The 20,101-nt window shown below is 37.9% G+C and overlaps 1 protein-coding gene across 1 annotated transcript in view; it reads left to right on the top strand.

Moving 5' to 3' along the window:
• Nucleotides 1–368: 368 nt before the first annotated feature.
• NUDT14 (nudix hydrolase 14) overlaps nt 369–20,101 on the top strand; it is a 59,688-nt gene continuing 39,955 nt past the window's right edge. The window contains exon 1 of the mRNA XM_035900399.1: nt 369–474. The gene's annotated coding sequence lies outside the window, so the exon portion shown is untranslated. The remainder of the gene's footprint in view (nt 475–20,101) is intronic.

The raw sequence follows: 20,101 nt of genomic DNA, 5'->3' as shown, positions 1-20,101 counted from the left end.
AGCTCCTTTATGGGTGCGCCAGGCCCGCGGGTGCCCGGTACCTCACCAGGGCCTGGGGCTGTCTCCTTAACCCCGTTCTGGTTTTTTCGGTTCATCTTTGAGCAGGGATGCTCTTGATTTGGGCCTTGCTTTGGTGCTGATGGTTTGCAGATGGAGCCCGTTGCTGGCCAGCCCTCAGCACGGCAGGTTGTTAGACTGGCAAGCTATGCCGCTGCTCTGCGAGGCCAGCCTCAGCACCGGCACGGGGAAAGCGGGCAGGGAAATCCCTTATCGCCTTTATATCAACATGAGTCACCCTCCACAGGATCCCTGAGAACTGGTACCTCCAACAGTGGCAGGAATGCAAGGCGTGAAAGGGAAGTCGCTTCTCATGGCATAAAGTGCTGAATGTTCCTCGAACGTTTTCAGTGAGGGAGGTCATGCACAAAACCCAGTTCTTTCTCAAGCTGACGATGCAGCATTGGCCCATCCAGGGTGGGCTTTTATCCAGGTAGAAGGGTGGAAGTGGAAATGAAGAAGAACTTGGACAGCCCTAGAAATGCACGCTGCAGACCACATCTTCTGTTACTCCTTCTTTGCTTTGCTTCTAAACACACCAGTTGAAAAGGCAGACGAGGGAATGTATATGGAGGAGCTGTGTTTAAGTCCAAAAGTGAGATAAAGTACAGAAAAGGAAAAGCAAGTGTTCAAATAGCTCGCAGCAAAGCAGATGAACTGTTTTTTTACCTTTTTAAAATACATTTTGTACCTGATTTTCCTAAAGAAAGCTCTCTTCTCATTGGATGAGATAAGTAAAACATTTTGATTTGTGAACAGCTGAAAGCTTTACACTGAATTAATTATTTCTTTTTAGGTATCAGAAGAAAACCTGAAGGACATTCTTTCATTTTCTGAATTTTTGCTGGCTTAGTTTATGAGTGACAGGTCTTACTTCTTAATTTCATTTTCATTTGAGTCATGCTCTATTTACATGAAAAATGGGATTTAATTAAAATATACAAAACAGTATTACAAAATTACATTTAATTGAATACAGGGGTCTTAAATGTGATGAGTATGGTGAAGAAGAAGTAAGGATGTGCATGGTCACATGCTGTGATTTGACAGAGACCAGCATTGCCACAAAGAGAAGTAGACTTGCCCTTTCTGCACATCTTGCTACTTCCCCTCCTTGCACAAGTGTTTGTGCAGCAACATAGTGAGCTGGATAGGGATCTGATCCAGGTCAAATCTAATCTGGCCAAAAAAAGAAGTTAGTCTTAACCTAAATAAGGTCTCTGATTCAGTTCAAGTGCTTATGCTGGTGAGGGGAGGTGGTAATGTGATGGTTAGGGATGAGTGTTTGGGGGCTGGTTGAGGGCAGAGGTTTCTCTTGGCTGCAGCACTATCTTAAAATGAACATGAAAATGTTTATATGGCATCTATACAGAAGCTGGCTTGGGTCCAGCCTACTGAGAGCATAAGCTCAACAAGTGCACAACTGTCTGCACCTGACCTGGGAGACAGGCCCCACGTTTATTAAAAACACATTTTGTGTTTAAAACCTGACTTACTAACCAGAGGAAATGCTAAATATTTTTAGTAGTTGACTAATTGTTTCAAAGGCATTTAGGCCTGCTGAAAACCCCATTAAATAGCTAAACAGTTAAGTGTCTTAAATCTAAGGGAGTTAGGTGCCTGATCTGTTTAAGAATTTTTGAAAATTCCACCACTCATCTAAAACTGAAAATTATTTCTGAAATCTATCCTTTCATCTTAATGGTTTTATGCTGAGTAGATCTTCCCATTGTCCAGCTTTTCTTTATTCACTATCTGGAAAAAAAGAAACTTCTTCTTCTAATTGGTGCCTTATCTTACAGTAAAATTAATTTCCTCCCTCCATGATTCCCTGCACCTGCTTGCTGAACTGAACCCAAGTCTAATATAAAAGTCTTTATGAATAACAGAATAATTTAAATGAGGAAAATGTCAATAATGGCATTTGTTGCACTCTGAAAACTGAAACTACTTTGGATATTTACTTTATGCAATATGTGGCATCATGCTGTAACTGGAAGGCTTGAGGCGATCTTACAGGTACTTTTTGTGAAGCTAATAACATGTCCCTGATAATTCATTGTAATCTGTAGAAGATTAATTGATGCATATTTTTGTCTTATATAGTATTGATGAAGGATAATTTAGGCCTTGAAGACTGAGATTTTGAAATCTATGTTCCTAAGATAGGCATTGATATTTTAATATAACTTCTCTGTCCAAATTTGTATATAGAATGAGAGTTTTTTACTGTGTTAATTTGGGTTTTTACAGCTACTGCTTTTCTGTACAAATAGGAAGTTGAAAGAATTTTTATATACATGTGATTTTAAGATTATTTCTAAGCATTAATGAACACTTATGTTACAGCACTGATTTGTAGACATTTCATCATCAACATGTATGTCACAGCATTGATTCAAAGACATTTCATGTAAAAATGACAGTACTTGTATGGAGATTGTTTTGATCCCATCACCATAGCTGAACCAGTTCAGTTTTCAACAGTTAAACATAAATTTAGGTACGGGTGATTTATATCACAGTTTACCTTGCAAGTCTGGTTTTATCCCTTCATCCTGCACCCCACTGAGTTGTAAACCACAGTTGTTCTAGCAGGTTTGCAGACCACCAGAAATAGCAAGACATCACAAGGGGATCCTGGAGCGGGGTGAAATCTAAACAAAGTGCTGAGGAAATACTGTTGTAAGCCCACACAGGTTACGCACCTGAAGAAGATTGTGGTCACGCCTGATCGGGAGTGGAGCCAATGACTCAGATGGTCATCTACCTGTTCGTCAGAGGCACTTAACACATTCAAAATTGTAGGCCCAAAGTTTGGACTAGTGTTTCAGCCAGCTGACTATTTCTTCTGCCTATCTGGATGTTCAGACAAGGAGTTGTGGACATACACAGGAACAGAATTGTATGTGCTTAAAATCAAGTCAGGTGGTTACTACCATGTTAGGCAAAATTCCAGCAGTGTCTTTCTAGGTTTGTGCTCCAGTCTTAAGTTCCACTTGTTCCAAGACCTTGAGTTGTCCTTTGGATTGGACCTGTTACATTTGGTTACATATAGAAATACTGTTTTAAAAGATCACAAGAAAAAGATGTAGGTTTCTGGCTATTTAACTGTAGTGAGGATGTCATAATTCTTAGGAGTTCCTGAAGTTACAGCAATTTATGACCACGGTGTATCTGCTCTTCTAATACAGAGGGTCATGAGATCTTTTTGAATGAGGTCTTTCATCTTTCTCCTCATCTGCCCACCCAGATTGTTTTGAATAAAAGTAATGAGTGCTGCACGTTCCTTACAAAGCGTAAAAGTAAGTGTACACCCTTCTGAAAGAATTTTAGATTTTGAACCTTGTGGGTGGAGGCAACATGCAGCTTGGTGTTAGGCATCCGAGTTATGGGGTGTAGCCTGGCTCTCCAGACAAATTACTGTACCAACCACTTCCCTAAATGATTGTTCTGTCTTTGTATAGTGCAAAGGTACGAACAGAAGTGCAGTAAAGGAGACATGGAATTCAGCAAACCGGAGGCAGATTTCGTTAGGGCCAATGTGGAGGAGTAAGGTACAGTTTAAAACTACGTTCTGCAAAATAGACATCTAACAGCTCCTCAAAATGCACCTCACTTTCTACTTGGGATTTTCATCTGTCAACTTTTTCCTCAAGATGGGGTCCTCAGTCAAGTAAGCCATGTTAAGTGGGGTGGCCTGAGGGTGAGAGGTGGACAAGGTACCTCATGTAGCCTGATGAATATCCTCTTCATTTTGTCAGTAGGAATCCTGTTTACGTATTTTTGTTCTGGTTGGTACTGAAAGAAGAGAATTCATTTGTCTCACATATAGGATAGCATCTGGCTAGTTTTAATGTGTACTTGGCCCCAAAGTGCAAATTGATTTGTTGTCTAAAGTGGCTTTTTTAAAAAAAAAAAGCAAAACATATATTACTTCCTGAAGAATTGGCTTTTTTACCAGAACTCCATGGTAAATCTCTTTTCACTTTTTCCTATTGAAGTTTTTCTGCTTTTCATAAATAATTTATTCAAGAGACTAGAGGGATGGCTAATGAGAGATTAACTCAATGCCCAAGGGCTGGGGCATTTCCCTGGGATGTGGTAGAGTCAGGCTGCAAGATCTTGCTTCAATTAATATTGCTTCCCACATCACAGAGTGTGCTCACTGCTGGGAAACACATTTGTGTGTAAATCTTCGGCTCTCTTTTGTGTATGTTAGCCAGACACTGGCCTATATGTTAGACAGACAAAAAACCCCTCAAGTTTAAGAATTCTGCTGAGACTAAGTCACGAAGTAGACTCTGAGCAGTAGCAGTTGAGCAGAGTTGTTAGGATTTGGGGCAGCATTAAGTATGCAGATGGGAACCTGGATTCAATGTAGTCTTCTTAATCAGCATCTGAGCAGGGATTTCAGTGGTTCTTCATGTTGGATTTGGACCCTAACACAGGGCTTTGACAGAGAGCTCTGGTGAATCTTGCTGTAGTAATTTAAGAAGTTACCGCATGCAATTGTTTGTTCCCATGCTAGAGGTTGTTACCCACTGAGAATCAGCAGAAAGGAAAGTAGTTTTGCTCCAGCTCTTACTCTGCTGTTCCAGTTCAAACCCACCTCCATCAGCCCTTTAAACTAAATAACTGAGCTTTGCAAAGGGCTAAGTGAAGTGCCTTTGCATATTCTTTTTGGTGACCTCTGTGCTGGGGACAGTCTCCTTCAAGGGGAGGCAAAGCATCAGCTGGGGGGAAGCATCTAGCTGGGGGAATAGTCTCTTGAGCTGTTACAGAAACTTTTGCCCAGAGCTCACATATCAAAGCCTTTGTGGATCTAGCCCAGACTCCTATAGCTTTGTTTCTGAAGGTTGTTCTGGCAAGGGAGCTCTTGCCACTGTTTCCTCGCATTGTATAAACATCTATGTGCAGTCTGCCCAGGAACATTTAGAAGTTTGCTACTAGACTAATACCAACTGTCAGTAATTTTCCCAGTATATATGTAAGTGAGTTTGCATTTCAAATCTGTGGAATGGTGACTGGGCATCTGTTTCAATGACATGGGATAAACCTCAAAATCTCTGTGCATATCAATTGAACCATACAGTCAGTAGTGGTAAATTGGAACTATTTGCTCTTTTGTGAGCTTCACATTCCTTCCACTCTTCAGAGTAGTCCAGTGCCTGAACGTCACATTTCCTGTATTGATTTAAGGTTTAGAATAATTCATTTTGAAGTTAAACATGAAAAATGCTCCCTTCAGTTTCATTTTAATGCATGATGTTTTCATTCAGTGTTAAGGGAATTCAATTATAATCTCTTGGAGTTTTACAGTCATTCTAAAGTAATTTTCAAGACTATTGTAGATTTTAACACATCATGAACTTTATAATGGGTAGAAAATGTACTTCAGGAGTAGTGCACAATTCATCAGTGAAGAAGGAATTTCTTATTTCTAATCTTAGATTTGCTACTGCTTTCTTTTGTGACCATGAGCAACCACTCTGTTTCTGTGCCTTACAATTTAACTGTCTTGAAGATGTCATGAAGATTAAAACCCTGATTCTATGTATACATGTAGAGAGAAGTGAGGCCTGTATCATTAATGTCAGGAGAATTTTGAAGATGAAAAAAGCAAAGCAGTGCTGTGTTACAATAATATTAACAATATGCTTTTACATTCAGAATTTTTTTTTTAATATGGTAGCAACATGAATGTGCCCAGCTGCCTGAAACTCTGGAACTTCCGTCTGCTTTTTTATAAACGTAAAACATTCTTTTCTATTTTGACAGTTAAAAATGATGCTGTTGAGGGAGTAAACAGATTTTTAAGTTACCTGTTCAAACAAGTAAGTCTTCTGTTGAATCTTCAAAAGGCTCCAGTAGTAGGAAATATGCTACCGAGTAATATATTTGCAGTTCATTTTTTCAAAGCAGTAGTGCAATAAAGGGAGATGCCATTTTCACTGCAAAATTTGTCTCATTTTCTTCAGCTTGTCAAGTCTGTTATGTCAGCATATAGTATTAATCTTAAATGCAAACACACCGCTTCTAGCTCAGGAAGTCCCTGAGCTGCAAATCACAGGAGGCTGAGAGTATTTTAACAATGTATTTTTCCTTAGGCATCTTGGCTCCTGTCAGAGGTAGGATTCTGGATGAGACAGATTTTTGATCTGACTGCTGCTGTGTTAACCGGGAATTATGGTTGAAGTGCAATATAATTCTTTTATATGGGTGAAAGAAAAGAAGTGTGACTTTTTGCAATGACAGCATTAGGGAGTTAAATACTGAGGGAACATAATTTCCTTTGAGAGAAACAGTGGTCTTTGCCATTAGAGCACAGGTTTAAGGAAAGAAATTAAGGAATCTAGGCGTATCTGCTTCTAGTTCTGCCATATGCCTTGAATTCAACTCTCGAAATTTGTACAAGTTATTTTTGTATGAGATGTTTATGAATTACTAAAGGGGGAAATGAGAAGAATTAGTTAATAGGAGTAGTAGTTGAAAAGAACACTGGTACTTATTTTTGTTTTCGTGAATATTACATTGTGTTAGGCTTAATTTCTTTGTCCAGCATGCTTTGACAAGTAGGGTTCTTCGAAGTAAATACAGGAAAAGTTGTTGGCAGTGACAAAATTTCACATTTTTAGGTCAGTCATATTATGATTTAACAAAATTACGACAGCAAATGTCACTTATTGGAAAAAACAAGGCTCTGCTGAGCATCTTTCGTAGCAGCCTTGCACAGGGCTGAAATGTGTCTACGCTTGCATAGATGAACATTAAAATCTCATTTAATGTCATCAATAGCTAGACTGTTCGGGTTACTGTGCAATAGCTATGAAGTTAAGACTGAGTATTAGGTTAGTTGCAGTTAGCTTAAACCAGTCTTTTTCAAGTTGCGATACGCAATTCATTGAGGGCCATTGGACTACTTGTAGGTCATCCACGTGAGTCAGCTAAGAAAAGCAGATTTTAATGTGTTACCAAGGTCTGCAGCTTCACTGGAAGATGTTTCCAGGTCTGGAGATGAAGAGGTTGGAAACTACAATACCACTCCAGTAGCCTCATCTGCCAGGGCTTGTCTACACAGGACTTACCTGGTTAATTCCATGTCTCATTCTACAACAAAGAGTCTGGTTCTGTTTATGTTAAACCATTTTCAAAGTACGATTGCACTTTGAATTCATACCCTACCTTAATCCATGTTAACTTTCCAGTGCATGCCCTAAGGGAGCAGTAAACTAAACTGAATGACTGTGTCCACACAGGGGTTTAATGGAGTTTAACTAGCAGAATTCAAGTTCATCAAGGTACTTATTTCAGATTCATTTTCTTGATGTCCTGGTATAGACAAGCCCTGAGAATGAAAGTGGTTTAGTTCTAAGTGAATGAACCATGTTATAAAATCCATCACTGAGATTTTATTATTTTTTTTTGTATGTGAAATACGACTACTGTAGGGTATAAAGTAGGCTTTTTTGACTTGCTTGGTACTATCTCTTTTGTAGTAATAGCAGTTAGATCTGAGAAAGAAAATAGTATTCATGTTCTTCAACAACTAAATGCTTTATTTGTTTTTCAGTTTGGATCAAAATACATATGTTTGCTTAAATAGCAGAAACTTCTTTTTCCCAGTACAAAAAATCTGTCATCTGAATCATAATTTCAACTATGACATTATGTGTATTTGGTATGTTTTAAAGCAGATGAACACTGTAACATTTTAAGTGTTTATAGCAGATCTGAATATTATGGAAATCAGACATTTTCTGTAAAGGGGAATATTCTTTAAAATGTCTGGGTTTGATGGTCTGTATGGGATGAAACTATACTTCTTTATATTCCTGAAAATACAAGCATGTTTAAATAACAATGTTACCTCAACTGCTGCTGTATTTAAAATAAATTTGTATTTTCAGCTGTAACTCATAAAAGGTCAACTCCCATGCTTTGAAAACTCTACACAAGTCGATGTTGCATAAATAAGCATGCTTTACACAGCAGGCATATAAAGCTAACTGCCCCTCCGACTTGCATTCAGATTAATTTTTCTTCATAATTCTTAAGTAAAGAACTTAGGGTTTTGATACTGTCCTTCAGACACTGATCAAAATCTTGTTAATACAGTCACACTAAAGTTTACTGAAGTTTAAACAAAGTAAAGCTCAGTTTTTCTTAGTGGTCAGCTCATGTCACACTAAAGCCCTGATCACTGATCAAAACAGCATTAATTATTTGTTTCACGTTGCGGTTGCTGTGTCAAAATCCTTTAAATACCTCTTGGAGCTGAGAGGGAATCTTACGGCCTGTGACAGAGCAGCTGGTCTGGACATGGGCTGATGCCCCAGTTGACAGGTTGTTGGATTAGAAAGAATATCAAAGGCAGTGAGTAAGATTAGGGATAAGTGAACATCTGACAGCAGTTTGCAGCAGGGGAGAACAGATGATAAACAATGGGAGCGGGGTGCATGGGGGGGGTGAGAGGTGAGAAGGCCATGGGAAAAGTGTGGCGGCAATCACTAAAGCTCCAGGTTGCTGAGCCTCATGAATAGAACAGGAAATGGGATTTGCTGGGACAGATGTGCTGAGCGGTGATGAATACATTATAGGGAAATGAGGCTAAACTCCTAAAGGTGAGAGATGTTCTTTCTCTGAAAAGAGAAAGTATGGGGGGGGGAAAAGTTTACCCTCCTGGAGAAGTAAGTATTAATACTTGAAAACTAATACAGAAAGAAGTAATGCTAATGGTAATTTTAATTAAATGGTTATTCCGCAGTAGCATTCATGATGAACTCTAGGTCGTGTACTTTGAGCATAACAATCTTGCAGTGCTATTACATATATAGTATTGCAAGTATTTATTTTAAACCTAAAATTGCACAAATGGTAGAGTAGTTTGAATGATCAGCCTGAATGGAGGCTCTGACTGGATAATGCTCAGACGCATGTTCTGTATCTGGCATGTATTATATAGCACTCCCATAACAGACGTTTGATCCTGCCACCGTTAGAAGAGAGTTGTACTGAGTGATCTTGTGAGGTCCTTCCAGCCTTACATTTTTTCAATTCTGTAAAGTGATTGTATGCTTGTGGAAAATTATACATAACTGTGCCTGTTCCTTAGGATATTGTTTCTGTACTTCTCAAACTTCTTTAGTTTCTGTTCTTGATGGATCCTTTTCCAATATAATTATCTCAGAAAGCCAACAGAAACTTTTTGTGTGTTTATTGATAGGACTGTGTGTCAGTTCACTGACTTAGAATTTCTTCTGTTTTTTTTTTTTAATTTTTTTTTTTAAAATCTCATTTCAAACCCAGATCTCTCATTAACATTTTAATAGTGTATTACTTTGGCAGGAGGGGGAGATGCAGAAAGTATGATTGTTGACGTTGCTCTGGGAAAATACTGGTAAGATTTGTTCTCAGACATCTAGAATTTTATTCCACAATGTATTCTCCCACTTTGTTTTACAAATGCCAGCTTGCTAAAATAAGGTAGAAACACAAATTGTGAGAGTCAGCAACTGGAAAACGTAAAGCTCAATGGTGTAAGGACAAGAGGTGACTTAGCTGTAATGGGAATGCCCACCATCTGTCTTTTCCTGACCTCAGATCTCTCTTTTGTGCTGCCCCTGTCCTCAAGATGAGGAGACGTTTATCTGGCCTCCTTCAGTCCCTGTTTGCTCCCAGCCATGTGTACTGTAACTGTGGCTCTTAAATTTTTAAAAGAACAAGGGATTGTAACTAGAATCTGGGATGAATAGGTACGTCCCGTTGCCCTGATTCATGAAAGTAGGTGTTCATGTTGCAGAAACGCCATGTGTGGTATTTTGACCACAACGGCATCACTTGAATACAGCAATTGAAGAGTCTGTAGAGCTCTGGAGTTCCTGAAGTTCCCCCCAAATTAGTGATCAACAAGGATTGTATTTCAACTGGCCATAATAATAAATAAAATGGTGGTGAGCACAGCAAAAGATAAATAAAAACGTATTCCTAACTTATCCTGATCAGCATAAGTACTATCCTAATAGTTCTGTTTTCCATAAAACTTTGATTTCTACATTTGCATGAAACTATAAGCAAAGAACTTCACCTTTTGTTACAAGCAGTTCCCATTTTTAAGGAGCGGTTGGAGATTATTTGCAGTTGGCTTTAGTTTATGTCTCAGGATTTTAACTGTTACAGGATCACTGTCATTATGAAGATTTCAGAAATGCTGCAATAAAACATAGAACTGTATATAAATCACTAATCAGTTAAACACTAAATAATTCAAATGATTGAATGCCAGTTTTAGGTTACTTTTAAGCCACAGGTACATTTCTCTGTACCAGTGCTTTCTTCGAATAGATGACGGGTTAGAAGGTGTTTCCAAGTTACTTCTTGAATCTTTCTGTGTATTATTTTTTCCCAATGGGAAGATAGGAGGAGATGACCACCATTGTGGGAGTCAGGTTTCTGTTGGGTCTATCAAAATGGAGAGGTAAAAGTGAAATTAAGAAAATAGCAAAACCTGGAGCTAGTTGCATCTGTCACTGAGCTGATTTTTGGGGGGATGGGGAGAAAGGAGAGGATGAAAAGCCCTGAGGATCTTTGTGAGGAGGGTCTGTGAGAAAGTCTTAGGAGAAAAATCTAAAGATTGTTACTAAGCCTTGGCTTCTATTAGCCCCCTGCTGCTGTTCTTCATCAAGTTATTTTAATGGCTTTCAAAGTAAGTGAGTGGAAAATGGTTTCTCTGGAACTTTAAGGAGACTGAACTGAAAACTGTCATTGCTTTATAAGTAAAACACATCAAAGGTTGATGGAAGAATTGCTTGTTAAACACATTGTAGATTTTAATTAAAAAATGGGAGATATCATAAAAGAGACATCAGATCATCATAACTACCTAGAGGTGAAAGTTTAATGGCTTGTCATCTGCTCGGGAACCTGTGTTAAGTATCTCTTTCATAGCTTTTGTGACCCTCTGTGGGTGTGCATTTATGCAAGATTATTATTTTTTCCCAAGAGGTTTTTTTTTCCTGATGTACAGAGGGAAAAGTACACAAGCATAAAAATGTAGGTGGTGGTTACTGTGCTTTTAAATTTTCTTTCCCCTGTATTTAGGGATGCCTTCTTCTGGTATTTTTAACTACATAGTGCTTCAAATTCTTAGGTATTTCTGAAATAGTTATTTGTCTTTGTGTTGCAGCGTGTAAGATAGGTTCTATGTGTTCAGTGTGTGCAAAGTGCACTTGTGTATTATCTAGTAGTTGTGTGAGTGTTTCTTCTGGAGCCTGGTCCTCTCACTTTCCTTTCTTCTCCCCACCTTCTTTTCCCTCCATAGTCCTCTCGGACAGTAAATAGCGTGTTTTATAGAATCGTGTGGTGGATCTAATTAAAAAAAAAAAAAAGTGAAAAAAAAGCGTGTGGAGAAAACAACATTTCCACTGAGACTTTGAGCTTCATTCTTTTAAGCCAAATGCTTGTACTGATATGTCATGTATATGATCAAGGTGCATATTTAGTAAGCAAATACAAACAATTGTTTTAAAAGACTAGAAGAATTCCTCAGCAAGCTGATAAAGCACACCATGCATTTCTCACTATCCATCTTAAGATTTCAGAAATTTTCAGTGTTGTGGTTTCAGTTAATTCATGAGTTCTTTCTGGAGTTAAACAGCTACGTATATGCTTGATCCTGATTCTAGAACTGATTCTTAATGTAGAAAATTGTTTTTCCCAAGAGCCTAATACATGATGACTGGAATTACTGTTTTTTCTGCATATAATATGCTTAGAAAAGATACATATAATCAAAAAGCATAACAGTATTTCAGTGATTCTATAAGATTTTCATGATGTACAAGATCATTTAAATTAGGAGTAGGAATATTGACTATCCAATCAACTACGTAGGCTTTGATAACTAGTTACTATTTTAAGTATTTTTTTCAATGATATTTGTCATTTGAGCTGATGTTTTAGTTAGCTATAATAGTTATTTGTGAACTTGGAATGGATGTAGCATTTTGTTTTGCTGCATAAAAAGATTGTAGACTATAAATGGGTCCGGACTATGAAAGGCCAGACCCTAAGATCCTCAACATGTATTTTTATAAACTTTTGAAATTCCAACCTTGCAGAATGCAATGGTATTTTTGCTCTTCTCATTGAAGAGGCCAGGTCTTCGTTTGCATTGTTTCTAATTAATCCTAATTTAGGCAAAGCCTAAAGCAGTGTGATTTTTTTTTACTTAGAAAGTAAGGTGATTGGAGTCGCAGCAGTTCAGTGCTTTTTGACCAGAAATTACATGTTCTGACTAACTGAGCTGCAAGTGAGCGAAGATGTGGAAAAAATAGGGGAAACGGGTACATTTGTATATTGAGTATAACATTGTAAAGAATTTAAAAATTTATTTAGGATATGAACCTATATAGCTCTTGTATCCTTATCTTGAACTGCTGAAATAAACTATCTCTGTTGGCTTCATTCAGTTTTGTTTTGGCTTTAAGACATAGCTTTGTTATTATTTGGTCACTTAAGCTTGTTGAGCTTTTGAAGCAGGATTAGAAGAAAAGTTGCCTATCAAGTCTTTTGGCAAATCTGTTTTAGGATTTCATATGTATGTCTCCACTTAGCACTCTGCTTTCAGCGTTGCAACATTTCTGACACTTCCTGGCTTACTTTGTCTGCAAGGCTTGTGTTGCTCTTTAGAGTGACATTTCTGTGGTTCTGGCGTTTGTATGGCCTAAAATTTGATCTGTAACTCATCTGATCTGTACCGCTCAGGTAAGTTAAAGAATAACGTGTGATTGAGATTATTGGCTTCCTATTCAGTGAAACCAGTCAGCAAAATCAGTACAGGAATGACTAGAGTACTTTACGGGGTAGTTCCATCAAATTTGAAACCTGATTGTCTCCCTGATTGTTTCTGTAAACCATCCTTTTTTCTTGCTGAGGAGAGATGGTTGACCTGTCAGTCTGAAGAACCCTGTTTCTTTTTATCTCGTTACTTTCTCTTTGATCTGTCTAGGAGTTAAAACCTATTGGCAGAGCTCTCACAAGGCTCACGGGAACGTACGAGCCTCCCTAGAGCATGATGGTACACTCCGTAGAGAAAGATTAATTTGTAAAAGTAATAATATAAATGTCAAGATTAAAGTGTAAGAATCGGGGGGGGGGGGGAAGGGAGAGACTAAAGATTTAATCACACCCAGGGGCTGAAAAAAGCTAGTCAGAAAAACTATTTCACTAAACGGAAAAACTGTTGGAATATTTGCTTTTGAAGTATTTCTCAAAAAACCCCAGATGAATGCCAGTTGGCATTGTGTCTTCCCTCCCCTCTTCTGCAGCCCTTACGATAGAGCAGTGGGGTGCCTTCCGGGGCGTTAAGTGGGATGACAAACCACGCCTAACAGTACTGCCTTGGGGAGAGGATGAAAGAGAAAAAAACCAACTTTCTGCAGTGCTATGTTTTGTATACTTTTTGGTCAGAAAAGCATGTCTTGCTCTTGCAAGGGACGGTGTGTAATTGTCTGTAGTACGTGTGGAAGTTAATTCTTCATTCTAAGACCAGCCCTGCTGAATCTGTGGAGTCAATTTGTGATGTTCATTCTTTGTCTAAGATTTTAGGCTCTTCTGTATATGCTGGGTTCATGCCATTGCATGCTCAGGATAAAGTCTTAGAGCTTCAGGTGGCTTGGTCTTCTGTTGAAGGAGCCAACAGAAACGGCAGTAAATAGTTTTAACCAGCTTACAGTGTTCAGTACTGCTGAGGAGACATGCTCAAAATCCCAGGACCTTGCCTATCAGAACACTTGCAGTAAGCAATAACCTTGAGTTCCTATGAGACGTGGTGTGCAGAAGGCGTCCTGCCCTGCTCTTACTTCACCATGGAGACACCGTGGTGCTGCACCTGGCTTTGTTCCCAACTTTGTTGAAACTTAGGATCTCCTGAGTGCTGCTTGCTAACCTTGGTCAACCTTGTTAACACTGGTTCTTTGTTGGCATGTACCAGACTGGTGTGTGATGCAAGGTGTACAGTTCATTGAGCTGTATTTTTCCTGCATCGATTTGACTTCTGCACCAGAAATATGTTGTCCTTCGTAAGTTATAAATAAATTAATAGATTTGTGTAATTACTTTTTAAAATCATACTTACGTGATCCATGCTATTGCTTTACAAGTGCATTGCAAAACGAAGTAACTTTGAAGTTATACGTGACATTGTTTCCTGTGTTGTTTTTTTTTAATCCAATTTTAATGATGCGACAGTCCATACACAGTTTTTTTCTTATCAGTGTTCTGCTTCAGGTGATGTAGTGGGTAGGTTTTGTTTCTGAAATTAGAACAGCATTCATCAACTGCATAGTTTTTGAATGCAGCTTTATTATCTCTCTGAAAATGGAGTGGTCCAGTACTGTGGTAGAAGAGGGATAGGTTGTTTTTTTCGGCCGGCTCTTTGTCAACCAGAGAAGATTTTAATCAGACCCTGTATAAGTTGCAGTGGAATTTGTTAGAATGACTAAAGAGGTAATGAGAAATATTAGACAATTGATGGTGGTGATTAGCATTTGGCTGAAATGCCAGTGGCAACTTAAACTGTGGTTTTATGGTGTTGTCAGTATTGTTTTCCTGAATGGCATAGCAAAATTAATGATGAAAGGACAGTTTCTTTCCTCCTTCTTTTGGATGAGGGTCATGACCTAGGGTAGCAAAGAAGAAGAAATTAGGCTTGTAGGCGTAGTGGTTGCCTTGGGACTGATGATTTTAAGATACATTTTCTCCTTCTACTTGCTATACTTGTGTTTGCTTCTCTCCCTGCTGTGCCTGCAGTGAAGAGGTGAGAGCCCTAAATCCTGGCAAAGTCGGTGGGATGGATGTCTCTCTGAGTGAGAGATTCTACACGAGGTTGTCTTCAGCAGTCCCAAATTCTTTGGGTTGCTATAGCAGTAAGTGGTCAGAGGAATCAGGGGTTGTGGGAATGTGATTTGGACCAAAGCAGTGTTTGTCCAGTATGTATCATTTGGAGAGTCCTCTTCCTAAGGGATTGAAAGGATATTTTGACTAATGATCACACAGGATGAGTACAGGAAGGAGTTCAAGAATATCAAGGGAGGTTTCTCATCTACTGTGGGGTCTTGGGCTCGCAATGGGTACTTTATATTGAATCTTGCTCTATCTTGAAACAGCTACCACGACATAATTGATCTAGGTATGTTATGATGATTGCAGAAATATTTCCCCTGTCTGTCATTAAACATCACTAGTCTTGAAATTTCACAGTCGGGCCCTTTGTGTTGGTAATTCTGTGGTCAAAAGAAGCAGCTGCCAATGGACCAGAAAAGATTAAAACAGGTTTCCTGGAGATGTTTTTCATTCTTTTGGTCTCTCTAAAAAAAAAAAAAAATTCAAAGAAAACTTTATTTTTCTTATAGTTAGCTGTGTCTCAGTAAAATTTAGCTGTTTGGAAAATGTCCTTAGTGGCTTAGGAGTGTAAGTGCCATTTTCCAAAGGAATTTGTAGGACTCAGTCTCACTGAATTTCACTAAGGCTTCATAGGTAGCAGAGCAGAAATAGTTTTGTAATCTTAGGACAAATATCACAGTTTAAATCCCACCACAGAATTTGAAATTATTCAATAAAGGTGTTTAAACATTATTTGGGGGTTCTGGCATTTGCCTGAAATGACATTCATTCAGAGTAAAGTCTAAATTCAGATCCTCCATCTTTCCAGTGAGTGCCTTAAAAGTGAAAGCTGTTGAATGCTACAAAGTGCTTCCTTAAATCTTGTCTTTTAGAGTTGTTCATGAATTAAATTAGAGCAGGGATATGAACCCATGTCTCTTGTTGCTCGGGTTCGTTTATTACTGAACTACAAAGGCCATGTTTGTTTGTTTGTTTCTAACTCAATGAATATGTAACAATTTATACAAATAAGGAAAACTCCAGAAAAAGAAATGAAACACAGAACACCTAGGAGTTCTCAGCGGCTCTCTGGTTGAGGTATGTCCCTGGCTTTTATTCTCTAAGCTGGAGCTGGCAGATGTGCCTCCTGGGTCTATGTTTCTCAGCCTCTTAGGTTGTTCAGGGAATTTTATTTTTCATTTCCCTTGATGTTCACTGGATTTATAATGTGTACAATAAAAAAAACTTCTTGTTCCTTTTCCACGGGGATGTGCTTTTAATGTTAGTATCACTTTTGCTTGTCCTGATACACAACTCAGAAGACAAAGCTTTACAATTTCTGATCACGATTTTCCCAGGACAATCATCTCAATTCCTTCTAGCTTCTGATCCTCTTCAAAGATATGCGTATTAATCCCATTGAACGTCATCAAGTCTAGTACATCCTTAATTATTTGGCAGATCAGAATTATAGAATGTGAGACATGAAATTACAGTTGTCCCATCTTTTGTGTGGCACATGCAGTGGCAACATGATTAGCAATGGAGAAGCTTTTTTGTGCTAGGTTGGTTTAACCAGGTGACATCTTTAGTGGGGCTCAGCGTGTGGTTGCAGAAATGTTTGTGCTGTTTGCACGCAGGAGACCATGCAGAAAGCGGGGAGAGGGAGGGTGATACTATTGGAAGTGCTGATTTAGGTCAGATTAAGCAGAAAGTATGGCAAGAGAAATCTTAGTGGTTTAAATTTCCTGAGTTTTTGCCCCTTTGATAGTAATTTTGCAAATAAATCGTTACTGCAAATTGTGTGAGATTTTTTTTCTTTAGCAAAACAGAAAAATACAGGGAAAAGATTGAAAAATTACCTTTGCTGTGCGGGTTTTCAGCAAGGATGGATGTAAGTGGCTGGGTGAGGTGTGTAATACATCTGCTTGAAAGTATGGTACTTATTTACAGAAAAGTATTTTGCTGTCACATCAGCTGAATTCACAGTTTGCAAATGATATTATCTCTGTTAAATCATCTTGCAGTAGTAGGAATATATGCCTTAACAATGTCCAGTCAAAGCTTCAGATTTCATATTTTAATGTAACTTTGTGGAAAAAGTAGTGTTAGTAATTTTGTAAATATGGAAAGTGTATATTCCTTTTATCCCTGCAAAATAAGAAAGTGTGTAACAGACTTCAAAGGGAAAACACAGTTTAGTCAAAATGGGAAAATACATGCAGCAAAATTTAATAATAGGACAGGAATTTAAGTAAAACACAGAGCAGTTGAATACTTGCTTTAAATTTTGTCATTTATATACAATATGACTAGAGCCTGGAACTCTTACCTATTAGCAATTGGTTCCTTTCAATAGAATTGGATTGAACTTAGTACTAGGAAAGCCCCATCTGTATCTCAACTTATAACCTTAAATTATATGCTGACCTGGCAGTAAAATGATGTGAGAAAAGTCATAAATTTGACCTTTGTGCGTATCGTGTTTCTTAATGCAAGCACCATATCCTTATTCTTTGTAGTATAGATTTCAGTATGCTACTACATATTTGCCGTGGAATAAAGCATGTTTGATGTGTATGTGCAATTGTTCTTAATAGTAATGTATATTAAAAACAGAAAAACAAGGAGAGAAAGGAGATTTGACTTAATTTAATGTACTTACATATGCTTAAGTCTCATGTTTTATAAATTTCATTCAAAGGTAAGTGATCGTACTGATAGCTGAATGCCAAGCTAAACTGCAACAACTCCATTGTTGAAAAGCACACACAAAAAACAAACTGTGACCTGAAAAGTAAACTTCCAGAGGATTATAAGAGAAAGTTTACTTACACATCAAGTATCTTAGTTGTAATTGTTCTGGCAGTTGATATACATAAAATGAACAAAGTGGCTTGGCCCAGTATTGCATTAACAGTTGAATAAATTAATGCGTTCTCCATTGTTTATTTTACCTCCTAAAGTGTGAAAAAATTGCACCTTTGAACAGTAAACTCTATTGCCATAACCATCTGTTTGCAGTTTCATTACAAACTCCTACCAGAATAACCCTCACTTTGAAGAGAAAATTGATATGGGTTGTAAAAATTACAGTCTATGACCTTAGGTTTTATGTCTCTTGAGGTATCCCTGGTGTGGTCTCCACTTGTATACATTATGATTTCTGCAAGAAGTGCCTTTATGTCCTCCAGCTAATTTCAGATAAGAAGTCAAGTCCATGCCTCGAAGAGTTTGCCATCACATAGAGCTGGGCACCTCTGTCTTTTGTTCAAGATCCTTACATATAAATTGTAGTGGAGACGGCAGCAGCTTTGCCCTGCCCTGCCCTGAACTGCTGTGTCAGTTGGAGCTGGCATGTTGTGCTTTAGTGGACTGGATGATTTGCCCCCATGAACTTTGCTAGCTTAGTCTTATGGAATTGTTAATATTGTCAGTTAAAGCCAGTTTGCTGCTGTGATTTAGAGAGAAAGTTCATTTTTAGTGTTGTTGAAAAGTTATCAGTTTGTGTATTTTTGGATGCAGATTCCACAAAGGCAGTAAAAACAGTAATTTCTGACTGAAACATTTGAGTACAGGTAAGTTTAAAACTGCAAAATGCCATTATTTGTAATCACCAAGCTTTTAAAATAAACATTCTGGATAGTTTAGGAATGAAATCTTAAAAGCTTTGTTTAAAAAACAAACACTCCCCCCCTTCCTCTTGAGCTTAAACAGTGGCTTGTTTAAAAAACAGTAAAATTCCATAACACTTAAACTCTTTTGAAGTAGTTCTTCAACATCAGCAAGTAATTCTGTAAATTGCTTTTGAAGATGAGGCTTCATTTACTCCAGCGTGTGCAGTCTGATGGAGTGGATTAGTGGGTGTGGACTGAAATTGTAATTTAGGCTTTTTTGTGTGCATGTGTCTTTCTCTAGAACACTCCTTACCAGATACATCTCTATCCTCTTGGAGTAAGTTTGAATAGACCAAGGCTGTTCTGTTTAATAGTCATTGGTGAAAACTTGGTATTGTATGTAATGACATTACACGTTAACTACTAAAAACCAATTTTTTCATCAGGTTTTATAGTAGAGCACTTCTTTTTTTTATCAGATCGGTTCCCAGAACCAGCTTGTTGCATGGTTACACATGCCAGTGATGGGGTAGGGCTAGAGCAGAGATGTGCAGCTGGGGTAGAAAAACGGGCAGCCTGGGTTTTGATTGACGTACGCTGCTATGGGGCTGCACCCTAGGACTGAGTGAGTTTAATAGCAACACTTTTCATTTAAATTTGTAGTTGTGTAATATGATAGCCAAGCATAAGACAGTTCCCTAATACTGTTGTATACATTCAAAAGGAAAAAAAGAGGGCCAGGCACTCAACTAATGCAAATTAGAATGATTTTATTGATTTTATTTTTTTTTAATTGAGTTGCATGGTTTTATGCCAGCTGAAACTGCTTGCTTTCTTCTTGAAAGATATGTAATGCTTTCTTTTTGAAAGATATGTAATACTTTCTTTGAAATCTGTAATTACATAAAAAGAAGATATCTTTCTCCCAGCTTATCACAAAACAAACCTTTAAAATAGACCAAAAAACTGTGATAAGTCATTATTTCAAACAGATTTCATATGCAAAATAGTCTGTTCAGGACAGGGTTTTTCTTTTAGATGAAAAAGTTGAACATTAATTGTCCTTGAATTTTTGACTGTTCCTTTGCACTGTTTTTTTGTGGATGAAGAAGATTTTTAGATACAGCAAGGCAGCTCTCTCGCTTCTATAAACAAAACCCCAGCCCACTAACTTATTAATTCAATGAAAATATTCAATAGGAAGCAGTGAAACTTTTAAGGCATATGGAACAGGTATTTTATTTTATTCTTATTTGGAAGACTTCACAAGTCCAACCGTGCTTTAGCTGTCTTTCTCTGTTTGATTTCTGTTCTTCATACAGGTTTCACAGTATCATGTTGACTGCTAACACTTTATTTCTTTAAAAAAAATCCCAAACTATGGATTTTTGGGGGTCAAAGCTGGTGGTTTATTTTTTTATATATTTACGTAAATCTTGTATGTGGCATCGTGTTGAAAATACTACAGAAAATACTCAGTGCAAGGTAATTTGGTCACTGATTGTATGATAGGAAAGTAAAAAGCAAGAAGTATTCAGTCTTGA

The sequence above is a fragment of the Egretta garzetta genome, unplaced genomic scaffold (assembly GCF_000687185.1).
Source record: "Egretta garzetta isolate BGI_Z169 unplaced genomic scaffold, ASM68718v1 scaffold508, whole genome shotgun sequence".
Lineage (NCBI taxonomy): Eukaryota > Metazoa > Chordata > Aves > Pelecaniformes > Ardeidae > Egretta > Egretta garzetta.
Note: the sequence above shows the minus strand (reverse complement) of the source record. Positions and strands in the feature narration are given on the sequence as shown.